The 12283-nt window shown below is 36.3% G+C and overlaps 1 protein-coding gene across 4 annotated transcripts in view; it reads left to right on the top strand.

The window, feature by feature from the left end:
• RTN1 (reticulon 1) overlaps positions 1–12283 on the top strand; it is a 349573-nt gene that overhangs the window by 145792 nt on the left and 191498 nt on the right. The window lies entirely within an intron of this gene.

The raw sequence follows: 12283 nt of genomic DNA, 5'->3' as shown, positions 1-12283 counted from the left end.
AACCAGGGGTCCTGGAGCATCTGGTCCAAAGGATGCCTGAGGGGAGCTTTGAGGAGGGGCTACATAGAGGGGTAGCTCTGTTTCCAGGGAGTAAAGAGAGGGTGCTGTGTTGTGTTGTTCCTCAAAAAGGCTTTGCTGTGGTGAAATGAGAGTTGTATAGTTTTAGTAATGCAGCTTTTGAAGTCTTAGAGTGCTGGGTGCTTCCGCAGGAGGGGCAGTGGGTGGGACTGGCATGCTTGTTCTTGGCATCTGATTTAGGGGAGACCTTTCTTAAGCCACCGCCTCTATTGAGGGTCATGTGGAGAGCCTGAGGTAGTCTTAACTGCTCTAGTACAAAAGGTTTGAGCAGAGGAAAGGAGGTTTAGGAAATGTGTTGACTAAAACATGTCAACATTCTGAAGGGAAGAGAAAAAGTGGGGACCATATACAAGCAGAAAAAAAGAAAGAAAGGGAGAAGGAGAGAGAAAAGACTCAAAGCAGAAAACTCCATTTGCTATATATTAGTTTTTATATGGGGGAGGGGAGGATTTGAGGCTAAGAATGGCTACCTAACCTCTCTTTCAGCTTCTTCATCTAAATGAAGAAAAAACAAAACTCTTTATAATTGCAAAAGAAGATAGCAAAAGCTAATAGACAAAGGAATGTTCTTTTGTTGTTGTTGGTTTGCCAGTACCATTCCTTGTTGACAGTAACTCATAGTACAGAACCTTTATCTACTGTCATTGAAGTAAACCCTTACTTTATAAACATTGCCCCCCTCCCACTGGTGTCACCAAGGTTAGGTGAACTAGGGAAACAAAGCTAAACGTCCTCTGTTCAGTAACATACTATTCACTAAAATGAGTTGCTATATGTAAAATGCTTAGAACAACTGTAACGAAGTAGTCATTTGCAAATTTTAACATTATTATTACTATTATTATAGAAATATTCTACTTTGTTGAATATATTAGGGATTTTCTATCCTAGGCAATGAAGACACTAATATGTTTGATTAAACATAATGCTAAGTTTGGATGGGAGGACAATAAAGGGAGGGGGAAAGAGCACGTTTTGCACATTTGCATAGAAATTATTAAGTTAATTGTTGCTGCTTGAAGGAATTTCTCATATAGTTGTTGATTCTTTAATGTTTTAAGTTTGTATGTTTCTTATTTAGTAGACTGGATGGGCTGTTATGAGGTCCAAATGCCAGAAATGATATCTTAATAAATAAGTAGATCTTGAAAAATCCAAATAAAATCCAGGCCAGCTTCCTTGTTTGTTATTTTGGCAGTTCTGTTGCAATAAGCAGAGTCAGCAGGTGCATCTTCAACTTAATCAGAGACAAAATCCAGAAGAAGCCTATGAAGTACACAGCTTTACTTCTTAAAAAAAAGAATGGTGCTCTTGGGGACTCAACTCAAACTAAGAAGTACCTTAGACTTTGAATGTGATGCGCTGTAAACAGGTTTTGTTTCTTTTTCAAATGGAATTATAAAATGTAAGACAGATATTGGTTTTAAAAACTTCTTTTTTTCTGAAAAACACCATCAATCATGCCATCTGGCAGAAATTCTGTTATTTATTTTTATACATTGATGGCAATTAAAGTTCTTAAATATTTCCAAAAATAATTCTTAGTAATATCCTGGAATTAATATATGTTTAAACATCGTTAAAGCTATACTAGGAAATGCCATCAGTACTGTTATTTTCAGGTATTCTCGTTGCCTCTGTCCTTTCTGTGGAAAGGAAATAGTCTTAACAAAAAGTAGCACTTTATTCTAAAGCTACAATTTTTCATGTCTAAAATTGATAATGGGCATGTGATATGATGTCTGTTGCCACAGGGAACATTTCATACACCATGTGTAGGTTACAACATGTTAGAGTTGTTAATCATGAATCCGTGCCATCATCTAATAACTTTATACAAAAGATGTTAAGAGCAACTGTTTTGTTTTTTCACAATCAGTTATATTATTCCTGGAAACTGTTCAAAAGGAGCACGCAATAACAAGGGTAGAAGAATAGCTCTTTGTTTAAAGGAAGAATTTAAAATAGAACATTTGAACAAAATGCCATAGTAAGAAGTTAACTCATTGGCCAATTTGGAAATTAACTCATTGACTGATTCATCCATGGCAGGCAAAGTGAATAACAGAATGGAGAAAGGTCTGGAAAAATTCTGTCCAGGATGATTTGCTTCAGTAATATTGACTTATAGATAATTTGACTTAAATTTCTAGGTGATTGCCAAGAGAGATTTTTCCGAATTTACTTGATCCACAGTGCTCATAAACTTACATATTTCAAATGTTGAATGTGATACTCTGTTGGAAAAACTATTCGTAGTCTATCATGATTTAAATACCTTTCGGAATGTTTATTTATATCCTATGTTTATTCTGTTTATCTTAATAAATTGTATCATACATATTATTAACCATCTTCTAAAATCCATGTAGAGACTGGATTGACTGTCTTCACTTGTGGATGTGTTTGATAGATGTGTACAATTTTTTATTTGGAGACATTCCCAGTAATCCCTTTCAGAAGGTGTAAATTTCAATCTTCTGTTTTCCTTCATCTTTTGAGAAAGCCACAGTTCTATTGAATGGGAAGGACCACTATTATTGCTTTTACAATATTTTACAGAACATATGAGAAAAATAGGATAGTTCCTAATGCAATTTATTCCTCTGGACATAGCCTTTGAATGTAATCAATAACATTCCTGGCAGCAAGTGTGGTATTATGTCCTTTCATATACAGAAGTCAAATTAAGTTAAATTAAAATTTAGAAACACAACATTGACGTACCCTAAAAATACATTAATAAATAAATTTTATCAAGGCTTTCAGCATAACTTCCACTTCATTAACTCGCTGCTCCAGGAAACCCATCCTCTGTCCCTCAGGTACACCATAGGGCTTCCTGCTCCTATCTCTTTTCTAGGCTGTTCATCTGCTACTGACTCTGAGTGTTTGGAAATGAAGTGTGGATTATCTTACTCATTATACTCTCTTGGATAGCCTGGATTGTGGAAAGTTTTTATTATATGTAAAGTGAGAAACCATTGCAGTTCGACTCAATTTAGTAAACATTTATTGAATGCCTCCTTTGTGTAAAGATCTATGCTAAACACAGGCTGTGGTTTCCTAGAACATGGGCACCTTTCTGTTTCACATTAGTATTTAGTTTAGTTCCTTTTGTGTTATTTTCATTTTCTTCATTCCCAAGTCATTGCTGGAAGCTTGATTAGAAGGGTATTATAACAATCTAACCACATGGGCACAAGGGCATGAGTTAGTTTTCTGAAGTTAACACAGGATAAATAAATACCAGTGTAGCTTGCTCAGACTGCATAGCTAGGGGAAAATAAAATCTATCTATCTATCTATCTATCTATCTATCTATCTATCTATCTAATTCTATCTACTTCATAGAAATAACTGTGGTTGAATAGTACTCGAAGATCCTTGGGCTAATTAGTTGTGCTTTCATTTTTAAAGTTAAAGGAAATTATTTCAGTGGTGACTAAGGGAGATTTGAAACAGGCACTTTAAAATATAGATGGCATATTTCAAGAGCCTAATGTGTCCACACAGGAATGCTCTCCATGAAAGTCATTGTAAAGAATATGGTCAAAAGAAAAAAGACAAACAACTAGTTTTATTTGTTTAAATAATTTTCAAGGGTAAAAAGAACAATGAAAGGGGTGTGAACTGGAGAGGCTCACTGCTTGTGGAAGATGCTGTAGTGAGAGTAATGAACAAAGAGAAGGAAGAGCTTCTCAATTCATATTGAACCTGTATTATTTAAAATGGTGATTGAAATGTATAGAAATATCAAATCACTATGTTGTGAAACAAGATGTAACAATAATGTAGGTCAATTATACTTCAAAAACAAACACACACATAGACAAAGAGAGCAGATTTGTGGTTACCAGACGTCGTGTGGGGAATGGGGAAGTGGATGAAAGCAGTCAAAAGGCACAAACTTCCAAATGAGATAAATAAGTATTGAGGATGTAATGTACAACATGATACAATAATTAACACTACTATATGTTATTTAAGAAAGTTGTTAAGAGAGTAAATCCTGAGAGTTCTCATTACAAGGAAAACCGTTTTTTTCTATTTCTTTAATTTTGTGTCTATACAAAATAATGGAAGTTCACTAAACTTATTGTGGTAATCATTTAAAAATAGATATTTAAAATGGACAGTGATTCTTAGGTTGGAAAATGTAAAACACACAGAAAGAGAGACTGGAAGCCCTGATTAAGGAAACAGCAGGTAACATCCCGTGTCACTTCTCTGATAAGAATATCTCTTTGGAGCCAACTACTTTATATCTCATGGTATTGAATGAGTGTGTTGAGCAGTTTTAATATCATTCTCAGTATCTTTTAAGAATAAGACTAATTCTAGAAAAGTTGAAATGGGAAGTGATTTTCAAAAAAAGGAAAATGATGAATTTTTTTAATTTTACAAGCCAACATATTTGTAGCTAAGTGCTGGTAGAATCCAAGAATACATTATTATGCCAAATATTATAAACCCTCAGAAAAGAAGATATATGTTTATCACTAACAATTCCCATTGGTTCACTAAAAAAATAAAATCCATAAAACATAATTTCTTTTTTCTCATATTCTGAAACACTAACATACGTACATCACTTACTATGCTCAAAAATTCTAGAAAGCACTCAACCTACATAAAGACATGGAAAGCAAGCATGCTCTTTAATTTTGCAAATGGCACAAAGTTTCAAAAGATGGTTGATATGATAGAGGGTAGCACTATTACTTAAAAATACTTATTTTAATGTTAACCTGCAAACAAACTCTTTTCATTAAAGTCATTTTTTGCCCTAATTTAAAAAATTCCTCCTTGAGGGAAGGGAATACATGTATGCTATATTAAATTTTAAAAGGTACAAAAAATAATACAGAGCAAAGAAAGTTTTCTTCACACTCAGTCTTCCAACCAACCATTGTCCCTCTTCAGAAGCAACCATTATTATCAAATTCAGCAAGAGAGTATTATTTAATTCATTCATAATTATACTATTATTTATTCAGACCCCTGCTATATGCCAGGGATTGTTCTAAGCACTAAGGATACTGGACAGAAAAGGATAGATGACAGTCTGTCTCCTATAAAATATATATCCGTGTGTGTGTGTGTGTGTGTGTGTGTGTGTGTGTGTGTGTTTAGAAAGGGAAGGAGAGAAGAGGGACGGGAGACCAGGAACAAAAAATATACTCAAGGTATAACAAGTCCTATAGAGAAAGTTAAAACAGAGTAGTGGAGTGAAAGGGATAGTAAAAAAAAAAAGGCCTCTTTGATAAAGTTAAAGCAGAAACTTGAAGAAAATGACAGTAAGTTATGCAGATGCCTGGGAGAAGATCATTTTAGGCAGAAAGAACAGTCTGCAAAGGCCCTGGGTGAGAGTACTCTCTGGAATGGTAGGGATGTCAATGAAGAGTAAGCAAGGGGAGAATGGTAGGAGATGGGCTCAGAATGCAGGGTGAGGGTTGATGGGCAGATTAGGTCCTACAGGCCATTGTAAAAGTTTTAGATACTACTCTGAGTGTGATGGGAGTGACTGGAGCATTTACAGTAGGGGAGGAGCATGTTTAGAGTTAGTTTTATATTAAGTTTAGTGGATCACTCTGCACTGTGTTGAGAATCTAAAATGGGGGAAGTGGAGAGGGATGCAGAGCAAGATTGACCAACTTGGAGTCTATTGTAATAATCCAAGCAAGAGATGATAGTGGCTTGCACTGGGTTGATAGCATTGGAGGAGGTGAAAAGTGGTTGGATTCTAGATATACTGAGTGTAAAGCTAACCCTGGATCCTAATGGGTTGTATATGGCATGTGAGAGAAAGGAGTCCCAAGGATGACACCATTTTTGGTTTCAGCACATGCAAGAATGGAGTTGCTATTAGCTGGAATTGGGAGGGGCAGGTTTTAGGGAAAAAGAAACATTGGTTTTGCAAATGTTAATTCTGAAATGCCCATTAGATATCCAAATGTAGAAGTCAAGTAGGAAGTGTAGAGGTCGGGGATGGGGAGTGGTCTGGTTTGGGCATATAAATTTGGGAGTTGCTGGCATAGAGATGAGATTGCCAAGAGAGAGTGGGTTTTCATAGTGAAGAGGTCAAGGAGTCCCGGGATACTCAAATATTCAGAGTTTTAGTAAAGGAAACCAAGTAAAAGTGGCTTAGTGATGTAGAGGGAGAACTGAAAAAATGGGATTCCAGAAGGCAGAGAAATGTATGTTAAGAAGGATAGAATGATCAGCTCTGTCAAATGCTGCTTATAGTTTGGATAAGATGAAGACTGAGAATCAGTCATTAGATTTGACAATGAAGTAGTCATGAATTTGATGAAACTGTTTTATTGTGAAGTTTTAGGGGAAAACTTTGGATGGAATGGGTTTTAGTGAAGATAGAAAAGGAGAAAATAATAGACAGTATCTGTAGGCATAACTCTTTTGAGGAAGGAAACTAGAAAAATAGGAAGGAACTGTCTGGGGTATTGGGATCAAGAGAAAGGGAAGTTTTATATATTTATCTATCATTTTACTATGGGAGATATTAAAACATATTGGTAAGATGATACAGATGATTCAATAGGGATGGAAAGATCGATGGTGCACAAGAGAGGAGGCATTTCCTGCAAGTATGTCCCTGAGTAGGCGAGGGGAAATGGATCGGTACACAGTGGAGGGTTGATGTTAAATAGACCTAAGGACAGTTCATGGATATAACTGGAGGAAAAGAAGGGGGCACAGGTGCATGGGTGGGGCTGAGGACACGTGGAAGTTCGATGAAATAGGAAGCAAGGTCAATAGCAGAGAGAAGGCAGGAGTGGAGTTGGAAGTTTGAGAGAAAGGGAGAAGTTATAGAGTTTTTGTGTAGGAGATTAGGAGGGTGAAAGGTCTAGGGGAAATTGTAGGAATTCTGAGCATCCCTAAGGCTCACTTGGGGTTGATGGTCATGAGCCTTAAAGTGAGACCAGTTATTATAAATGTTATCTTTTTTTTTCCCATTAGTGTTGCTTTGAAGTAGATGAACAGTTGGATTGGTTTTTGTTTTTGTTTTTGGTGAGCATGACAAGAAGAGATGGGCAATGGATTTGAGGATGTGTGCAAAGCAATGCAAATACAGATGGGTCAGGGAGTCTGGGGAAGAGGGAAGGAGGACAGAGGAGGGTGAAGCAGAGTGAAAAGATGATATAAACAGTGTGTTGAAACGGATGGATCACGGAGTCTGGGGAGGAGGGAAGGAGGACAGAGTGGGGTGAAGCACAGTGAAAAGATGATATAAACAGTGGGTTGTACATGCTAGCATGGTTGAAGAACAGCTGGAGCCAGGGTACTAGAGTAAGGGATCTGGAAAGGATAAGATTTGAGGGGGGATGTTTGAGATAGAGATTAAGGAGTGGGTACAGTTGTTGGGGGAAGTAGGAGACTGAGATGGAGTGAAAGACAAGATCATCAGGAATGGCATCCAGAAGAATGGCAAGGCTGGGAGTGAAATAATCACCTATATGATTACTGAAATTGCAAAGAACTGTGGCAGAAATTGGAGAGTACGGTGAATCAGGTGCTGATATCTTTAGGAAAGGACATAGTGACCTGGGCTTCAAAGCTAGGGGATTTTAGAGGGGAGGGAAGAAGAGTAGCCTGTAAAATTATGAATAGTTTATTATAGATTATAGGTCTGTAGAATTCTGCAAATTCTGTTTAATATGTTCAGAACACCTCAAAATAGTTCATTGTGGGGGATGAACTTTGAGGGTCATAATTAACTAAATAAGAGCTAGTGGTATGGTGAAATTACTAAATAACTTATGTAATCTTAAGTCATACTACTAGAAACTCTTAGGTGTACATTGTATGAGGTAATATATGAGTTCCTCTAGATTCTGTCCTAGGCAGACCAAATTAGGAGTCTTGTACTAAAGGATGGGTGCCACACTTTGAGAGACACTACAGCATGGTGAGAGAAAGGTGACTAGATAGGCGTAGCTTCTAGAAAAAAATTATGTTTGAGAAATTAAGAATTTTTAGCCAGAAAAAGAGAATTAAAGGAGATCTGAAAGTTAAATTTAAATACTAGAAGAAGTCTTATGAAGCAAAGAAAGAAGATTTGACCGCTTGATTTCACAGGGCAAAATTGGGACTGGTGGGTAAATCAGAGAAATAGATTTCTACTTAAGGAAGGAGAAAGTTCTAATAGTTAGAATTGCCCAGAAAAAAGACAGATTGTCTCCCAGTTACTGATATTTAAGCAATAGTGAGGTTGCTGTTTATTGGGAGAAACTTAGAAAGGAAAGTGTTAGTTATACCAAAATCTTCATTCCTTCGTAAAAGAGAACAATACTCCTTACCTTACCTATGGTGGTTAAAGTGGGCGTATTTCTCAAAAGTGAACAGCACACAAATGAAACCAGCAATAGTGCTCATCACAAAAATCACAGTTAACTTCAAATTGGCTTCCTAAGAAAATGCACTCTCCACAAAATTGTGGCCTTCTTTAAATTCTTTTCTAGTTCTCCATTGTTGAGAAACAAGCCATACTGTAACATTCCCACTTCTTAAGAACTGTATCATTTTATCCAATTTGTGGTTATTAACCTAAATGTGAAACATGATATCTGTAGTCACCTCTTTTGTTTGTTCTTTTCTCCTGATCTTTTTAAATGTTTACTGTAGAATCTAATTCCATAAATATTCAGTATATTCTAAAATGTTTGGGGAATTCATTAACTAATTCTGTAATGCTAAAAGCATCATATACTTCTGTCCTTAGTCCTCTGCCTCTTCATCTGTATATTTATGTCAAATTATTCACTGGAAAACCATGTTGGCTGAAACAGTTCTGCATTCTAACTTCCATGTTCAATGCCCAAATGGATTTTCTAATTCATCTACTGCATAAGATTGTTATAAAAACCAAATTCTTGCTTCCTGAACGTGGGCAAATTCTTGAATATCTCACACCTTTTAAAGTACCTAGGATCTTGTTTTATACATAGTTAAATCTTTATTTTTTAAAAACAACTCCTATACAACAGAAAATTGTATGTATCCACATTATTGCTGATCTGATTTATGAGCATAAGAATAAAAAACAATGTCATATCTACCTTTGGCATGAGTTTTTCAACAGATCCTGAAAAATCAAGGTTTCTCAAAATGTGGTTTGTAGACTACTTGCTTCAAGATCACATTACATGGTCCACGGACCTCAACCCAGGGAAATAAGCCTGCTAAATGCGTATTAGAACTTCAGGAAGTGCTGATGTATTGACTCTCCTCCTCACGTTCAGCATTTTGCTGGGAGCTGTGGGGAATGGAGGAGCAGGAGCTATGTCCCCTTTCTCCATTCCTCCAGGCTTACTGTCTAGATGAGAGATGTGACTAACCAACATAAAATGATGAGACTTGAGAATTCAGAGGAACCTCAGCTGAAAAAAAAGTTACATTTAAAAGTGGAACTTTGACAGGGATAATTGTAAAATCTTGCAGTAAGATCCTCAGACTAACTGTATGAACAAAATGGGAAAGTCATGGTGAAACTGCAACACAATTAAGAAAAAAAAATAGAGAAAATTTATTGGACATTAACTCTCATAAGTTAACTCTTAGTCAGTGAGGTGAGCCAGCTGCCCCGAGATGGTGAACTATTGGTCTCATTAACTGAGGATGCCCAGAACCAGGTGAGGGTTGACTCAGGGAGGGTTGACAACACGTGGGGCTGCACAGAGTCCTGAGTGTACTGAGGGCAGAGATGGTAGCAGAAATCTTGACTCTAGTGGAAAGAACTGAGGATTTATGACCTACACAAGAGAAGATAGAACGGGTTATGACAGCCATCTAAAAATACATAAAGAGCCGTCAAGTGGCATAAGGACTGGATATGTTCTGTGTGACTCTGGAGGAAGGAAGTGTAGTCAATCAGAAGTTAAGCTGTGAATATGAAAATAGCCTGAACTGCCTCATATGGTGGTGAGTTTCTTGTCACAGGATGTATGTAAGCATACTTGGGCTGGTCATTTATATGACAGAGAAAGTATAATAGAGAGGATACATTAGGTTAGTAATTTTTTATCTTTTCAGAATCACAGACCCTCCATTGGAGAATCTGATGAAAGCTTTGGAATCTCTGCTCAGAAAAATGCACTTACAAATTCCATTTTGCACACAGATTCTGCGATTTTTCAAAGATCTTTTATGAATGGAGGACTTAAAAAGCTTTCTAACTCTCAGAAATCAATAATTCCAGATACTCTCGTGTAGATCACTGTTCACACAGCAGCAATAGTTTCACAGTTTAATAAAATCTCACTGAATCATCCACTTGTTTATTCAACAAACCTTTATTAGGCACTTACTGTGTGTGTGTATGTTTACACACACACACACACACACAATGTATGTAGTTGAGTAGGTGATACTTAAATACATAACTAGAATGTAAACATAAATACAGTAAAATAACAACATAGTCTATGAGGAAGAGTCTTATAAACGCTTTCATTAGTTTCAAGAATATGCTGTAACAATTTGTGGCTCTCAAAGGGTTACTGAACCATGCTTTTTCCACACTGGCTCTGGTGAAGTGAGAGAAAGAGTGTGGACTTGGAGACGCCATGCTGGATTCCCACCTTAGCTCTTCGAATGGCCAGTAGCTTGTCTCAACCTCTGTGGGAAGGGCTAAATGGTGGGTCTGTGTGAATCTGCAGTGTCCAAATAACTGATGTATCATTTGTCTCTTCACTGTTTCTGTGTACACTGTACACTTCTGTGTACACTTTAGTCATTGCTAAAGTTTTTGGAACCAGTTGTTCCTTTAGACAACATTCCTTCTCTGATCACCAGGCGATGGCTGAGGTTGGGGTACGGGAAGATGTTAATTCTCCCTCTAATAATCCCCATCAGCCATCTAAAGTCAAAACAAACAAACAAACAAACATCCTCAGATGTGAACGATTAACGTTCTCTCAATTTTATGTAAAGTGTGCATACAAAAGTTTTAAAAATCCGTACTACTCTTACTATTTATTTATGTATAGACACATCATCAGAGTAAAAACAGGGTGCTTCCTGTGCAAATGCAGCTTCAAAATACTAAGTCAACTGGCTTCTATTCCATTCAGACTGTAGCCCCTAATCACCATCACATATAGAAATTTTGGAGTTACTACTGCTGATCATACTATTAATTTGTTTAGCAAGCCTTTATTATAGATAATACAAGGGTAAATTGCAGCCTAGCATGTTAGCATTACCAGAATTGAACTTGTGTGATTTTTTTTTTAATTGAATCCATGGCATTTGAGAAGTGTTCCTATTTTATTTTACCAGAAGTATGAGAAAGAATAAACACCTAGTATTGTTTCCTAGAAACTGTATACTCTTTTAAAGATCAAGCGGTTCCTGTTTATAATTTGGATGTTTGTGTATCAGAAGTCTCAGAAGTAAAATAGGTTTCATTTCTATGAATAATATGGAGGAATTAAAAAAAATTTTGTTTGACTGAAACATTATGCTGTACGCCAGAAATTGACACACTGTAACTGACTGTACTTCAATAAAGAAAAAATTTTGTTTCAAGAGAGGAAATGTACTTTCTAGAGAAGTGAGTCCCAGAAGTATCCTACCTGGAAAGTAAAGATGTATTAGGAGTAGGGACGATTTGCAGTGGGCTGTCAAGGCCATTTCTGTTACTTCTTTTTTGAAGTGTAATGATCGTCTCTGCGCTCAATAGTTATTTGACCATTATAATAACTCCCAGGAATGTTGTTCCCAAAAGGAATCTTTATCAATCTGTTAAAAAAACAAAAAAGCTTTGCCATTCTGCCAGATAGGGGACATCAAAATTAACTTTTAGTTGTATCACAACCTTTAACCCTTAATGCACAATGACTATGTTTACACTGTGATAGTTTATGTGAAGGTGTCCTTTGAATGTTGAGTTGATGTTTTATGCTCCACTGTAGAATCAGATTATTATGAATCTTGTGAAATATAATTTTCAGTTCATAAAAGGGAGGGTTGGTACATCAGTTGATCACAAGGGCCTAGAACTTTTTTTTTTTTTTTTTTTTTTTTGCCTATGAAGGATCCTGTCCTGCAAGGAAAAAAAAAATCAGCAAATAAAATAAATGACTGTGTATAAGTAAAATGGGACTTAGTTTAGTTGCTTTTCAAAGTGAAGTAGAAATTTTAACTCCACAGCCTTGTTTTAAAGTTGTAAAAACAATAATAA

Source organism: Camelus dromedarius, chromosome 5 (assembly GCF_036321535.1).
Source record: "Camelus dromedarius isolate mCamDro1 chromosome 5, mCamDro1.pat, whole genome shotgun sequence".
NCBI classification, from domain to species: Eukaryota; Metazoa; Chordata; class Mammalia; order Artiodactyla; family Camelidae; genus Camelus; species Camelus dromedarius.
The sequence above is the reverse complement of the archived record's forward strand: the minus strand, read 5'-3'. Positions and strand labels throughout refer to the sequence as shown.